The following is a 13,572-nucleotide window of genomic DNA, read 5'->3' as shown; positions in this document are numbered from 1 at the left end:
AAATGGTTAAAATGGTAAAGTCAAGTTATGTGTATTTTTCCATGATAAAAAAAATTTTTAAATAGGTTAAATATCATTCTTTTATGATTAGGATAATTAGAATCACTGGTCCTTAATGGGTTAGGCATCGTCCTGCAGTTTTTCCACGAGGCATCCAGAATCCATGCCACATACTTGATCAGCAGAGAGAAGATCACGTTTTATTCAAGGAACAAAGTTATCATTGAGAGTTACATTTGAGAGTACGTGACCAAGGAAGTAGCAATATGTACCTTGTAGAGATGACCAGAAGTGGGCCATTGGAGCCAAGACACATTCGTAGTTGTCACAGCTAGGGACTATTGCGTGTGTTTACACACCAGAGAGAGGACAGTAGGGGAAGGCAGCACCCCTAGTACAGGGGTGACTGTCATGCAAGGGGTCTGGCAATGTCTAATATGGTTCAGAGAAATGGCACATCCCGGAAGATGGAGCAGTGGGGCAGAGAATCTGGAAGGGGTGCCATGACAGAGAGCGGGGTAGACAGGCAAACCTGTGACATACAGTGGACAGCTGGGAGGCCTGGATATGAGGGCCAGGCAGGGAGATAGGGCAGGACTCTACTGCCGGGGTGGAGTTAAGGATCCACTCAGTTTCACAGATCAAGAACTTGGAAATAGGAAAAGCCAGCAAAAGCTTTGAGAATATTTATATCCTTCAATTTAACAAATTGCCTATAGGGAATTTCTTCCACAGAAGTAATTATTTATCACCAAGTTATGACTATTCATACAAACATTGTACTAGCAACAGGGCTTAAAGTAACAAAAAAATGTGATTCATTTAAATGCCCAAGAATAAAGAAATCCATACAGCAAAATAACATGCAGCCATTAAAAATGGCATCATGGAAGAATTCCCAAAGGCTTGTGAAGACGCTTCCATTTTTGTAAGTACTACAGACTGTTCCTTGGTTGGATGGTACCTCTGTAAGGACTCACTGAAAAAATAAGGGGATTGCACTGTCAACATTTTATATCTGAAGTCACCTTTGTTTCCGAAAACTTTTTTGGGTTGCAGAAGGAGATCATGGGATATGAGAAGCCTTTCTTTTTCGTTTCATTCATGTTGTTAAAATGTCTTATTATCTTTGTATACCTTACAGAAAGAACACTTATAGTCCTGCATGAATGCAGAAACAAAAAACTGTATTAAAAAGTTTGCTTCTCTGGGCCCCTGGGTACTCAGTTTGAGCATCTCTGACTCTTGAGTTTGGCTCAGGTCAGGATTTCTCTCTCCCTCTCCTTCCGCCCTCCACCTCCTCCTCTTACTCTCTTTCTCAAAAAGTTTGCTTCTGTTGCTTGCAGAGGAGCCCTTCTCAGTGATAAATACCAGTTTCTGTCATTCATTCATTCATTCACTGAATACCTACCTGTGTGCCCAGCATGGGTTAACACCAGACAGAGCCCTTGTTACTGGTTGCTCAAACTCTTAAGACAGACCACCCATGAGCACACCATGTGTGATCGTAGATAGTGATGCTATTTATAAAACTGAACAGGAGATAGCAAGACTGGCTGGGGTTGACTGCTTCATGTAGAATGTTCTAGAAAGGCCTTGCTCTGAGAGGCATAGATCTGACCAGGTCTACATGCCAACCAGTGGAAATGTCCGGCACTTGACACTTCTCTTAAATAGAAATCATGTCATCTCATACAATTTGTATTTATCCGACCCATGTTCAAGTATGGCAGTAGACAGGCAGTGTCTTATTGAGAAGAAACTTTCACTAAATGTCATTCTTGACTCACTTTGTAATTTCTTGAAAAGTCAGAAAAGATATGACCAGGTCGTTAATCCAGACTTTACAAAATGAACTTCAAAATTTTTCTGGACAGAAAATTTCTAGGACACTATTCCAGGTGGATTCTGCCTCCAAGCTTCTAGCCCAGAGTACAGATGACTGACCATGGAGCCCAGCCCCAGGCAGTGCCAAGATAGCTCCTCCTTGTCCTCACCCATCCCCCGCCAGACCCCCCAGTGAGGCCGGCTTTGTGCCAGCAACTCCACGAGAGCCTACAGAATTCATTTTACTCATTCATCCTGTGAATATTTACTGAGCATCAAGTGTGTGCTGGGCTCTGGGGATGAAATAGGGAGATAGCCAAAAACATGCCCTGTGCCCACAGAACCTGTAGCCTCCTGGAAAAGGCAGACAATTAAGCAAACAATGACAACAAATTGTAAATTGTAATAATGTAGTAATAAAATAAGGGGATCCCGAGCATAGAGCCCATGAGGAGCCGTGAGAAAAGGGAAGCCAAGGTACTTTCCAGTTCTCATTATGTTTTTAACAGAAAATGTTCAAACCTACACTGAGGTAGAGAGACTAACATAATAATGTCCCATATCCATCACCCAGCTTCAATAAGTATCAATTCATGGTCAATCGTGTTTTCTTTATCCCTTCCCCAACTCCCCACCCCCACTGACTCCTTGGATTATGTGAAGCAAATCCCAGGCATGATTTCATTTGTCAATGTTTTTGTGTTTTTGTTGTATTTATTTTATCTTCAACTCCTGGTACAATATCTGCTTATGGTAGGTGCTCAATAACTAAACTGATTTGTTTGCTAGACCAATAAACATGTGAGTGTTTGGGAGAAAGGCACATGACAAAGGGCACTGTCCGCCATATTGGAATTTGGACTCAGTTCTTTGGGCACTGGGAAGGCAGTGAAGTGTCTTGAATCAGAGAATGACATAAAGCGGTCACTCTGTCTAGAGTGGAAAAAGAATTAGAGGAGGAGTCTTCATCCACAAAGGGATTTTTAGGAGCTTGTTGTACAAATCCAGGCAACCAGACTACAGTTATGTGTAGGAGAGGCTAAGAAATTGGAAGGAGTGAAAGGGTGGATGGGGGTGGGGTGAGACAGAGGAAATCCCCAAAGTAACACCCAGAAATAGAAAGGGGAAGAGAGAAGGAAAATAACCAGTAAGGCAAAACAAAGGAAAGAGGTGAGCCAGAGAAAGAAGAGGGAAAGAGTAAAAATGAGAGGATGCTGAGAAGTATGGAGGGAGGAGGACTCATAGCACCAGGGGACTGCCAGGTTCTTAAGTTAATCTCATTGAGCCATACTGGGCAAATGCCCTCTGAGAAAGGGTTGCCATTTCCTGCCAGTTCTCTTTGCCTCTATGGGTTGAGTGCCAGCAACACTCGAGCCACTATTTGATCCGAGGAGAGGGGAGGAAGGGAGGGAAGGAACAAGGGAAGGGCAGCGACAATAGTTCTCAGGGTCTTGTGGGTATCCTAGAAGCATCCAGGCAGTGTGGGGGGAGGTGAAATCTGGGCAGGAAAAAAGCTGGCAGGAACCAGACTGAGGGGGCCAGTTGGGGGAGATTCAAGGCCAGGCCTTCTCTTGGAGGAAGCTGGAAGGGAAACAGAGCACGGGGCTCTGGGCGGATGACCATTGTCCCTGGAACATCTGAGAGGTGTTTAATAGAATGTGGGTGGCTCAAGGCTCCCACAGACCCTGGCAGCAGGGGAAGGGACAGTTGTCCCTAACCACCACCCTGCCTGCCAGACTTTCAGGTTCAAGGCCTTGGCACAACAGATCTTAAAATTGAACATCCTTTAGAACCCAAAGCTTGGCAGACAGGGGACCAATATTTGAGATATTCCTGTTTTCTAAACTGGTAGGTTTAACAAGCTTTCCTAGCCACCATGAACATTCATTTGTTTTTGAAGAGCTATGAAGGATTTCCCTCCACCCAGCCAGCCTCTTGCTACATTGCTTCCTCTGTAATCTCAGGTGGGTATAGTCTTGGGTGGTGGCTGACAGTCATAGGTCCAGTTTGTTGATTGGGCAGAGTGATTCCCCACAGCTGCTCAGTAAGGAGCAACTTACTCCTTCTCCTCTTTCTCCCTCCTCCTCCTCCTCCTCCTCCTCCGCCTCCTCCTCTTCCTTCTGCTCCTCCTTCTTCCTCTTTTTTTTTTTTTTCCGATTTTACTTAAATTCAAGTTAGTTAACATGTATGTGGTATTAGTTTCAGGGGTAGAATTTAGTGATTCATTAGTTCCATATAACACCCAGTGCTCATCACATCATATGCCCTCCTTAATGCCCATCACCCAGTTACCCCATTCCTCCCAGACCGCTTCCCTCCAGAAACCCTCAGTTTGTTCCCTATAGTTAAGAGTCTATTATGCTTTGTCTCCCTCTCTGTTTTTATCTTATTTTTCCTTCCCTTCCCCTATGTTCATCAGTTCTGTTTCTTAAATTCCACAAATGAATAAAACTGTATAGTATTTGTCTTTCTCTAACTGACTTATTTCACTTAGCATAATATACTCTGGTTCCCTTCACATCATTGCATATGGCAAGATTTCATTTTTTTGATGGCTGAGTAGTATTCCACTGAAGCATTTGTTCTTGTCCTTCATTTTCCTTCTGGGCCAGCCAGGGGCTGCCACCTGCAAACCACCTTCCCCTGGGGGAAGGCTGACCTTGGACTGGGGTTAGCAGACCCCTTTGGGCAATAACCCTGAGCTAGGCTCCTTCACCTCACTTTCATTGGCAATCAAGGTGGAACTTTGTTAGCTCTTGGATGACTCTTCTGTCCAGAACTTGGTGACTTGTTTTTGGGGGGCCCCTGGAGGACCTGGAGAATGCTGTGGGCAGCCAGGCTTTTGCAGGCAAGGCTTGGCCTGCAGCAGAGGAAGAAGATGTCCTGGCCTGGTGTGTCACTCCCCCAGAGCTCCTGGTGAGATCCCTGACTGTCTCGTGGTATACTTGGACAAGTTTCTCCCAGACTCTTCATGGAGTTTTTGTATCAGAAGAGAAACTAATAGGAACAGTAAACCAAAGGGATCCTAAGCAAGGGATTGGGCCCAAATTCCCTGGGTCCAAAACCACACATATTTTACAGAAAAGGGAACAGCCACCCTTAGTCTCTCTTTCTCAAGAATGTTGGTGGCAATCTACTGTGCACTTTGTTCCTGTAAGAAGGACAGCCTGTGACATTGCAGGTCCTGAACCGGGAAGTTCAGACCTTGTTTGACGGTTTTCCTACTTCTCTCCCTGTCCTCCCAGATGCTGTGAGATCACATCAAACAGGAACTTCTGCCCTCAAGTCTGAACATCTGAATGTCTGGACTTAAAGCTGGTGCTCCTCGTGGTACAATACAGTCACAGCTCATCATGGACTGGCAGAGAATGTTCTGGATAATGACATTTTCTCTGAAAATAAGACCACAGAATTCCTGAAATTGATAGTTTGTAGCCTTTTTAAAAAAGAAAGCTTTAAAATAATATGTACTCACGACTCTGCCTTAGTTAACAGAGTGGGCTGGAGCAGAACTTAAACTTGTGTTGATTTAGAATCGCCATTGGCTGGACACTCCTGATAGCATATTCTGTCCATGGGAGAAACGCAGCCTGCCGTTTCCCTGAATTCCATCAGATCACCTTCTAGTCACCAACGGTGTCCCTGCTTCTATTTTAAAAGTCCAAGTTTACTAGTCAAGTTTAATAGTTTCACTTTCGCACCACTCCCCTTGGGTAGGCTTTCTAAAACCACAGATATTCATAGAATGAGAGTTTGTAGAGCTAGAAGGAAATTGGAGCTTTCTATTGGTCACCTGAGGGCAGGATTGCAGGTTGCTAAGGAAACCTAAGAATCCAGTGTTTGTACCAAAAAGTCAAGATCTCTCTGTGCATCTGAAGGAATCAGTGATCGAGACTTTGTCTCCATTGCCGTTGTTGAGGTGAGAGTCTTTTAATTTACAGCTTAATTTCATGGTCGCAGTTAAACCAGGTCCCAGGGAGAGAATGCTACTGTACCCATGTTCAATCCCATCTACGGCAAGTGTCATAGGATTTGGAACTCCCTAAGTTCCCACCTACGGTTCCTGCCCGTCTTGAGTCGGTGTGGGATGCAGCCATCGGTAAACCTGGGCAGTTAGGAGGTGTATGAAACAGTCCAAGCCAAAGATCAGGGGATCCTGATGAGAACAGAGGAGCGTCCAGATTCAGTCCCTGTTCCAAAGTGAGAAATGACAGTTTTGGTGACTGGTTTCTGGGTGAAGTTAGGGGGCAGTCTCAGAGAAGACAGCTCTCTAACTTGGGTGCGACACAAGCCAGGATAGAGAGCACAAAGATAAGAGCTATTTTAAAAGGATAGATAGCAGGTTCCTCTTTGTACATATATTTGAGGGGACGTGGAGGGGGAATACAGTTGTTACTGGCATAACAAGCACTCGGGTTATAACTATTCTGGAAGAGGCTTTTGGCATCGCTCTGACTAGGAAGACCCTGTGGTGGGAAGAGCCAGGTCATGTTGCTTCTCTTATACCAGGTTCTTTCACCAGACAGCTGTATTCTCCTAAGCACATCACAACTTTCCTGACATTTCTAAAACATTTTTTAAAGTCTCTAAAATGAGAATATTTTCAAGGTCTGTTTTCACTGTGACAGGTATACTTTGATTGGCTCTGTCTCTTTTTCCAGGATGGTATACTTGCTTGGCTTTTTTCTTTCTTTTTTAAAAGAATGTATTCATTTATGAGAGAGAGAGAGAGAAAGAGCAGAGGGAGAGAAGCAGACTCCCTGCTGAGCAGGAAGCCTGACACAGGGCTTGATCCAAGGACCAGGAGATCATGACCTGAGCCAAAAGCAAACACTTAACCAACTGAGCCACCCGGGCGCCCCTAATCGCTTGTTTTTCCAACAGTGCACTTGTGTACTGTGACTGAGACAGCTACATCAGCCTTATGGCCTTATCAGCTGTGTCCAGTAGAAGCTTTGTCTCTCTGTCAGGGCACTGCCTGCCTCTTGTGGTTTGAAGCTAGTGGATTAAGTGACGGTGACCGGCTGCCCTAGTTGCAGGACTCAAACTTCCATCACTGTCCTAATGTGCTTGCTGTACCCTCTCTGGGACTTACTTGCTATCGTGCAACCTTAGGAAGGTTTTTTGGTTTTGTTTTTGTTTAAGTCGTGGTTAAAAAAAAAATCACATCACATAAATTCACCATCGTTACCATTTTTTAAGAAGTGCACAATTTAATAACTTCAAGTCCATTCACAATGTGGGCCAACCATCACCATACTCAAGTTCCAGAAGATTGTTACCATCCCACAAAGAAACCTTGTTACCCGTGGAGCAGTCACTCTCCATTTCCCCTTCTCCAACTCCTGGCAACCACTAACTGCTTTCTGGCCCTTTGGACTGGTCGCTTCTGAATTTTCATGTAGATGGAGTCATAAGAACCATGTCCTTTTGTGTTTGGCTTTTTTCACTTAGCATGATGTTTTCAGGGTTCGTCTATGTCATGGCACGTATCGGTGCTTCCTTCCTTTGTACAGCTGAATAATATTCCACCATAGGCATTTTGCACGTATTGTTTATCTGTCCATCTACTGGTGGACATTTGAGTTGTTTCCAACTTCTGGCTGTTGTGAATAGTGCTGCTATGAATGTTCGTGCGTAAGTTTTTGCTTGAACACCAGTTTTCAATTCTTTAGGGTACATACTTAGGAGAGGCATTTCTGGCTCATATAGTAATTCTATGTTTAACTTTTGGAAGAACTACCAAACTGCTTTCCATAGCAGCTGAGCCATTTTACATTCCCATCAGCCACTTGTGAGGGTTCCAGTTTCACGGTATCCTCACTAACACTTGTTATTTTTTGGATTTCCTTATTAGAGTCACCCTAGTGGGGGTAAAGTAATATCCCACTGTGGTTTGGGTTTGTATTTTCCCAATGATCAGAGATGTGGACGTATCCTTCCATGTGCCTGTTGGCTATTTGCCTCTCTATTAAAACCTTTTGCCTGTTTGTTTCATTGGATTGTTTGTCTTTTTGTTGTTGAACTGTAAGAGTTCTTTACATATTCTAGATACTAGACCCTTATCAGAGGTATGATTAGCACATATTTCTCCCATTCTATGGATTGTCTTTTCACTTACTTAATGGTGTCCTTTGATTTATAAGTTTTAATTTCAGATGAAATTCAAATCATCTAATTTTTAATTCTGTTGCTTGTGGGTTTTGGTGTCCTATCTAAGAAAATGTTGCCAAACCCAAGGTCATGAAAAGCTACCTTTTTGTTTCTCTAAGAGTTTTATAGTTTTAGTTCTTACATGTAAGACTTTGATCTATTTTGAGTTAATTTTTGTATATGGTCTGGGGTAGGGTGCAACTTCATACTTTGCATGTATATAACCAGTTACCTTGACAACCCTTAGGAAGGTGCTTATAACTATTAGTTTAATTCCACAGCAGCTAACCATATTAACGGTGCTATGATTTCCATATATTGTGCCCATGCATTGTGGGCACTGTTGACTGTCTATCGGTATCCATTATGCCTTCTTTCTTCCTAACAGAATCCTAGTTTTGTACCTACTTCATGTCCCACTCTGTGCTCCAGATCAAGCCCAAGCATGCTGTTCTCACTGTGTAGTCCTAAAGGTCCTTTCAGGGGTTTTATCTTCATAAAATTTGTCTTCATAATAATACTAAGGTATTTTTTGCCCTTTACGCTGCAGCTGATATTTGCACCAGTGATGCCAGAGCACTGGTGGGTAACAATGTTAGTCGCATATTGTACACACTATAGTTGTATCATTGTATTCTTGCATTGCACCATGTACTTGCGGGAAAAAACCAACTGGCTTCTCTTAATGTCTTTGATGAAGGAAAAGAATTTTAATTCTTTTAAATTTTGACCCTTGAATACACATCTTTTTGATATCTGTATTTTTTAAAATGGCAAGTATTCATAAATCCCTTCTCTACATATTGAAGTATGGTGGTTGTCTTGAGGGAAAGCACATGTGTGATTGTTTGGGTTGTGAATGAATTTAGCTCCTTTTTTGCTTGGAAGAGTGATTGACAAACTATGATGACTTAAACTTGAGTATTTGGTGGACATAATCTCAAACTTGGACAAAGTGAGCCACTTCAGAGAAAACAATGGACAATACTTGTTACCAGTGATGAAGGTCAAGCTTTTGAGCAATATTAGAATTTTAGAAAATTTTTTTAGAAAATTTGTGTCAGTGTGAGCTTGACATCTTCCCAGTATTGACTGATAGCTATTTAAAGACTTTTCTGATAAGATCAGGGGTGACATTAATTAGATTATTTTGATATCATAGAATGAAATGTATCAATATTTGGAAGATCTGCATAACTCAGCGAACTAGTATTTTCCAGATGACCAATGCTTGACTTTGCAAAATTATGTATGGGTTAAAGATCCATTCAAGATGCCAGATAGATGAGTGGATACAACAGAATATAAAAAGTTCACTGATGTGATTTCAGATCCACATTATAACTGATCTTCAGGAAATTAATTTTGAGTTTGAGTGCATATCAAGTATATCTACAATTATCTGTTAAAGCTATTAAAATGTTTCTTTTCTAACTACATATCTGTATAAGACTAATTTTTCCATATGGTCTAAACAAAGCAACATTGACTATTTTTCATTTTTAATTTTTACTGTAACCAGTATTGGTAGATATAACCCACATAAACAGTGTCCTGAGACCAATAGTTTTGAGAACTGCTGGTCTAAGCCATAACGATATCATTGAATTAGTAATTTTTTTGTTACTAGAATTTGCCCTAGCTGTGTGTATCACTAGTTTTTTTTGTTTTTTTTTGTTTTTTTTTTATTTGTTTATTTGTTTATTTACAGCATAACAGTGTTCATTGTTTTGGCATCACACCCAGTGCTCCATGCAGTACGTGCCCTCCCTATTACCCACCACCTGGTTCCTCAACCTCCCACCCCCCCCGCCCCTTCAAAACCCTCTGGTTGTTTTTCAGAGCCCATAGTCTCTCATGGTTCATCTCCCCTTCCAGTTTCCCTCAACTCCCTCTCCTCTCCATCTCCCCATGTCCTCCATGTTATTTGTTATGCTCCACAAATAAGTGAGACCATATGATACTTGACTCTCTCTGCTTGACTTATTTCGCTCAGCATAATCTCTTCCAGTCCCGTCCATGTTGCTACAAAAGTTGGGTATTCATCCTTTCTGATGGAGGCATAATACTCCATTGTGTATATGGACCACATCTTCCTTATCCATTCATCCGTTGAAGGGCATCTTGGTTCTTTCCACAGTTTGGCGACTGTAGCCATTGCTGCAATAAACACTGGGGTACAGATGGCCCTTCTTTTCACTACATCTGTATCTTTGGGGTAAATACCCAGCAGTGCAATTGCAGGGTCATAGGGAAGCTCTATTCTTAATTTCTTCAGGAGTCTCCACACTGTTCTCCAAAGTGGCTGCACTAACTTGCATTCCCACCAACAGTGTAAGAGGGTTCCCCTTTCTCCACATCCTCTCCAACACACGTTGTTTCCTGTCTTGCTAATTTTGGCCATTCTAACTGGTGTCAGGTGGTATCTCAATGTGGTTTTAATTTGAATCTCCCTGATGGCTAGTGATGATGAACATTTTTTCATGTGTCTGTGTATCACTAGTTTTAAGTAAACTAACTTTCTTCCTTGTTTAAGCCAGAGTAATTAAAGATTTACTATTGCTCACAACCTAAGCATTCTGAATGGTACACCATGTTACAAGTTTCAAACCCCCATGGACTCGACTCCTTTTCTCTGATGAAGTGTATCTAATGCTAAAATATCTTCAGTGTTTTTTATTTCCTATATTATTTAATGAATTTTATCACATTTTTCTGGATTATAAGTAGCACAATCATTTAAATACAAGTAATTTGATTCTTATTGTTTACCATTCACAAGATACAGTGAGCTTAACACCACACTGACTTCCTTCTGGCTAGCTGCTGCTTTTTTTAAGCTTCTCCAAGTTGTCATGTCTAATGTTGTTATTCTATCTGCAGTCTCAAATTCTTCCAATTCCTCAGCCTGTTCTGAGTACAGCAATAAAGATCTCATGAGCCTCAGCTTAGGACTCACCAGGGTCTAGAAAGATGTTTACTATTTACCTAGAGTTTGTGCATGGTGGAGAGTTCTGGATTACAGGGAGCTCTTACTCTTTTCTGCTGTTATATTCTTTGACCCGGTCTCCTTGTTGGTTTTCCTTCCTAGTCTTTCAGTTTCCTGTGAATCCTACAGTGGGCATCCCAAGTTTTTTACCTTCTCAGCATTTCTTCTCTGGAAACAGCATTAATGCCATTCTGATTTTCCTTTGAGGAACCAAAAGTGCATGCAATTTTTCTGGGGGCTCTTACTAAAGGTACTCTTTCCATCACCTGCCAAAGTGAAGGCAGGTGGCCCAAATTAAGCCAAGCAGTTTCTGTCTCCCCTTGGATCCTGAATCTTGGTTGAAAAGTAGAAAGGATAAAAACCTTTGAAGTTAGCACTGGGAAGAGGTTTTCCCTTTGTCCTTGGTACCTGATTCTTCAGACTCTCTCTAGTTCCTGTCCTTCTTGAGGCCTGGGTGTTCAAATTTTCCATAGATTTGTGAGCTACCTGTATTAGTAATTGGTTATTTTTTGCTAAAAGGAGCAGAGTCCGAATGTGCTGCCTTTTTTTAAAAAAGATTTTATTTATTTATTTGACAGAGAGAGAGATCACAGGTAGGCAGAGAGGCAGACAGAGAGAGAGGAGGAAGCAGGCTCCCTGCTGAGCAGAGAGCCGATGCGGGGCTCAATCCCAGGACCCTGAGATCATGACCTGAGCTGAAGGCAGAGGCTTTAACCCACTGAGCCACCCAGGTGCCCCCGAATGTGCTGCTTTTGACCAAGATCTTGGACAGAGATGTGAAAAGCTTCTCTGAGCTGCTTCCTATTTGGTTGGGACTCTGTGCTCTCCTTGCTTCATTGGGAGTCTTGTGGCTCTCATCCATAGATCAGAGACTAATGAATGACACTGATGGACAGTGGTGGAATTGATTAACCTGACTACCAGCTACTTACCTGGTTGAACATTCACCGTCCCATATCAGATCCATCCATCAGATCATGTCACTGTGGATATGGAGCACAGGTCTAGGCCAAGTCTGTTCCCTCTGTGTCCATTCAGACAGTGCCCAGGTCATATCTTGGATGCCTCCTGGAAGACTAAGCACCGCCTGGTCCCAATTCTTTTTCTCCCCACCAGTTCTGTCTGTGCTCATGAGTCCCAATATTCTTCAGACTCAAGATTTCAGTGAACTTACAGCAGAGAAAGGACACATATCTGTTTTATACCCATCTTTATCATGCAGCAGAAAGTACATGGGTCCCCAAGTAAGAGTGCCTGAATTCAAACCTCAAGTTTACTACTTGCTGTGTAGCCTTGGGCAAATCATTTCATTTCTCTTGAGTCTCAATTTCCTCACTTGGGAAATAATGACTGTAATTATTTCTGCTTTACTTGCCTTTCTGAGAGGTTGCAAGGATCAGATTAGATGATGGAGATGAGAGCAGGTAATTCCACCCGACTGAGTTCCTAAAGGATTGAGACCTTTTACCTGTATTCCAGGTACATGGCACAACACCTGGTTCATAGTAAATACAATATGTTAGTTGAATTCATCCACTTTGGGTGAGAGTCAACTAGAATTGGGACTAAATTGGTAATGGGGGTAAAAAAGAGCAGATCTGGGAACATTTGGCCTCATTACTCTGTTGTCTTGTTCTTTGGATCTTCTTTCAGGACCTTTATACTAGACTGAATTTTTTGCAACACTGAAAACCTGAGTTTTCTTCCTCCCTAGTTGCCGTTGAAACTGGAACAACCTGAAAGAACAGCTGAGCAATTCCTCAGGCTCTTGTGGCGTAGAAGGAGCTGGGCGCCCACTCTAAATGAGATTTCTATTGACAGCTGGGCTCCAGTGGGGAGGTTACAATTTTGTGGTCCCAGGTTACAGGCATTGTTCAAAGCTTGCGAGAAAGTTTTTGCTAAAGCCCAGCTGCCTTCAGCTTTGCATCAACTTGGACAAACTGCTACATTATTCCCAGACCAGAAAGATTGTTGAGTATCCCTCACAAATTTTCCTAAAATGAAACAAGCCAGCATATATTGGTACATGCACCCTTGGAATGAAGCAAAAGCCCATGGAATTTTTTTTTTTTTTTTTTTTTTTTTTTACAGACAGAGATCACAAGTAGGCAGAGAGGCAAGCGGAGAGAGAGAGGGAAGCAGACTCCCTGCTAAGCAGAGAGCCTGATGTGGAGCTCGATCCCAGGATCCCGAGATCATGACCTGAGCCAAAGGCAGGGGCTTAACCCACTGAGCCACCCAGGCACCCCTGGAATTTTTTTTATTGTTAATTAAAAACTTATTTTTATTGAGGTCAAATTTATATTCAATAATACTCAGAGCTCTTAAAAGTACAGTTGGATGAATTCTTTCAAATGTATATACCTAAGTAACCAGCCCCCCCCAATCAAGTTGTAGAATATTTCTGTCACCCTAGAAGGTCATCTTCTGTCCCCTTCTTTTCAATCCTTGCCCAACCAGTAGAATTTCAATTAAATGGGATCATACCGTATACTGTTTGTTTGTTTGTTTGTTTTTTCTTTTGGTCTACTTTGCTGTGTCTGGATTCTTGTTTTTGAGATTTATCTTTGTTGCCTGTATCTATAATTCTTTTTTAGAAATTG

Source organism: Meles meles, chromosome 1 (assembly GCF_922984935.1).
Source record: "Meles meles chromosome 1, mMelMel3.1 paternal haplotype, whole genome shotgun sequence".
Classification (NCBI taxonomy): Eukaryota; Metazoa; Chordata; class Mammalia; order Carnivora; family Mustelidae; genus Meles; species Meles meles.
This window is presented reverse-complemented; position numbering follows the sequence as displayed.